We start from the raw sequence: 3374 nt of genomic DNA, 5'->3' as shown, positions 1-3374 counted from the left end.
TGATGCTTTTATTCAGGGCATATTCCATTTTACTAGAGATACAACAGTGAGCAAAACAAAATTTCTGCCCATTTGACACTTACATTCTCTGAAAGGGAGAAGGTCAGTAGAAAAGTTATTGTGTCAGGTTTCAGGTAGTGATTGCTGCTCTGGAGAAAATCAAAGCTGAGTAAGTGGGATGAGATGCCAGGAGATGGTGGTGAGGTGTAGCTCTATTGCACTCTCCTCTCTTTTTTCCTCATTAAACCATAGCTTCAAAATGAGTAGCTTTCATCTTAGTCTGCAGAAGTATAAACAGTTTACTAAGGGATAGTAGTATTTGTGATTTGCATTAATTATGGAATATAGAATTCCATCATTGTTAGGTATAGGAAGCATTTGAAGAAGTCAGATGAAAGAATCTTGTTCTTCTCTGGGGACCAACATTGAGTCCAATGCCTATATATAACCCTAAAAAGTTTGCACTTGTCTCTTGCACACTTTTACACAAATATAAGGACAATAAGAGCAGAAATGACTTCAACTTCTATTTTACTCTTCTAATAAATGTTTCCTGAGCACCCACCTCAAAATCAATGGTTTCTCCAAAGATGTAGGTGTCAATATTTCTATAAAATGCGTTATAGACAAATATGCAAATAAGTCAACCAGACATTTAAGTTCTAGTTTTGTGCTTTGATTTCCATGAAGTGTTTAAACATTGTCAGGGTAAAGTGACTGTCATCACCTATAAAAACTGATGCCCCAGGTTTTTTAGCTCACATGGTAGCAAGTTAGAGATGGCTGCCATTTTAATAATAATAAGCTAAGAACTTCACATATGTTAAATTCTGTCATCACACTAATAGCCTAATTTAGACAAAGCCAATGCCACACTGATCTTCAAGAAGCCTGCAGTTCAGAGAAGAGAGAAATTGTCTCCAAATAATAGATGTAATCGGTGGCCCTTTTTTCCTCCCTCTTTTCAACACTAGAGAGCATGTGATTTGCTTCCCCTTGTTATTGCACAATAGTTGTTCTGTCCCCTACTTCAGCCTTCACTGGCAGTTTGCTGCAGCTCTGAAGAAGGCGTTAAGCAGCAATTTGGAAAATGACAGTAGGGTTATATAGAAGACCTCATGTTCCGTGGTATTTTTTGTCATTCTGCCTTTTCCTGATAGCTGTGTAGAAACACTGATGTGACAGCAAGCTACCTAACCTATGTGACCCGAGATTAATTAGCTTGTCTGGGCCTCCTGGTATCATCTATAAAATGAGCTAACCGGAAAAGAAATGACAAAACCATTCTGATAATATAAATTACAGAACATCCATTTTGACAGAACTTCATTTTGACAGATATATTTCTAACTAATTTCTTTTGCTTTAGAAAAACAAGATTTTAAATCTTGAAATGATGCTAATTAGATGTTGGAATGAGATTAGACATGTTGCTAATGCTATGAGAGAAAAACAACATGTTGGAAAATCTTAAATCACTGGTAAAGTTATCATATAACAATGCTGAATAAGTTGAAGCTGCTTGAAATTCGTGTTTCAAATTAGGTCAAATCCACACTACTGCAGCCATCTGCAATCAAATCTATGCTAGGCAATGGGAAAGTCAAAGAAAATAACACTGGAACAAAAGCTCCCTTTAAATACTAGATGCTGGTCATTGTGGCCACATTACTTATGCTGTAATCTACAATAATATCAATGCAATTCTCATTTATTTATTCATATATTACAAGGGCACCAAAACAAAAGAGGCTGTGTATAAGTGTTCAGCATAAGAAATATGACTATGTTGAAATATCTTTGGGCTAAGAAATCTGATTGGGGCAAGAACAAGACTGGTGGTAAGTAATGGAAAAGGGCAAGTATGGCTTTCGTGTTGTTCTTTCTGGTTGGCCCTGTACTGAGAGAGCTGATTTTTAGCTAATAATACCTCTAATGAGTGATACAGGCTATATCTCTCTGGTTATCTCCAGATACTTGGCTCCTAAAAATATATTAACAGCATCAACAACAAGGGCAAGAATACATGGGAGAAATAAAACTATCAACAGAATCAGTACAGTGGGTGTTGCAAACCAGCACACGGAGCAGTATTTACTCAATTTGCAAACCCGTTGTCTTTTTCATCTGATTGTGTCCATCTCCTGAATATTAAACTCACCTAGAATTCCACTGAGTATCTTCCTAAGAGTTCAGACATAGTTGTGGGAGCTATAATTGATTTTTTCCCTGAATAAAGGTCTAGAAAATATCAACTATGCATGGATCTTTTACACTTTTTAATTTTGTTAGGTTTCTCTGAGAATTTAAACTTTTGGAAACATTTCTTCATGGTGCAATGAAATGGGGAAGCAGTAAGTAGACTTAACCTGTTTCTCTGAGTTAAAATTCACCCCATAGCATTTCAACAAGAAATTACGATACCAGATATTCAAAAGGAACTAAAACACAATGAATGAAACCAAGAGTTGCTAGCATGTATTTATTTCTGAAGCCTGAGATAAGTAGCTTAATGACACACAAGAACAATGTGGAAATATTCCCAGTATCATAGCAGTTCAGTACTCATTTCTTCTTGCCTACACAAGTACACCATTCTAGAAATACTTCCCTCTTCCTCCTGAATATTTTAGTGTTCCTTCTCTACTGGTTCATTACCATCAACAAACTTTCCATTTCAAAACTGTTTTTGACTTGACCTCAAGTTTCCTCTCATTCCCCCATTGTCTTTCATAGCAAAAGTCATTCAAAGTAATATCTATAGTTTCTGTCTATAGTGCCTCAACTATTTCCCGTTAACCCTCCCTAATCAGACTATCACCCCAACATGACACAATATCTCTTCTGGCAAAGTAACCAGTCACCTCTGTTATTAAATCCAATATCAAATTTCAGTCATAATCTTAATTAATGTGGAGTTTCTGAAACATTCAGAAGCTGCTCCTGGGAGTCAAGAGACAACTGCTCTGCTGCCATTGTGCTGTTTTTCCCTGATCTTTATCCTTCATTGAAGCTAATAAATGGCATTGTGTGAAGGCTATTGTGCCTTATGAGTGGGATTATCAATCAGAACCCAAGACCACTGCTACTACTTAATCAATTGTAAATATTAAAGTTTGACGTCATCAGTAAGATTGGCTCTCAGACCTCAACTCAATATGTCCAGGTCACTTTATGGTAAAACAAAGAAGAGAAAAGAAAAACCTGAGATTTTAATGCCAGGGCAGTTGCTGATCCTCTGTCAGTACAAAGCAGCAAAACCTTGGTGGCAGACAATTGTTTGCTTGTTTATTATTTATGTGTGAAAAGTTTAGACTCCTGTGGAATCAGCAAAATAAATTAATAAGGAAAGGCAAACAGGAAAAAAGTGAGAA

Source organism: Hipposideros armiger, unplaced genomic scaffold, assembly GCF_001890085.2.
Source record: "Hipposideros armiger isolate ML-2016 unplaced genomic scaffold, ASM189008v1 scaffold_1191, whole genome shotgun sequence".
Taxonomy (NCBI): Eukaryota; Metazoa; Chordata; class Mammalia; order Chiroptera; family Hipposideridae; genus Hipposideros; species Hipposideros armiger.
The sequence above is the reverse complement of the archived record's forward strand: the minus strand, read 5'-3'. Positions refer to the sequence as shown.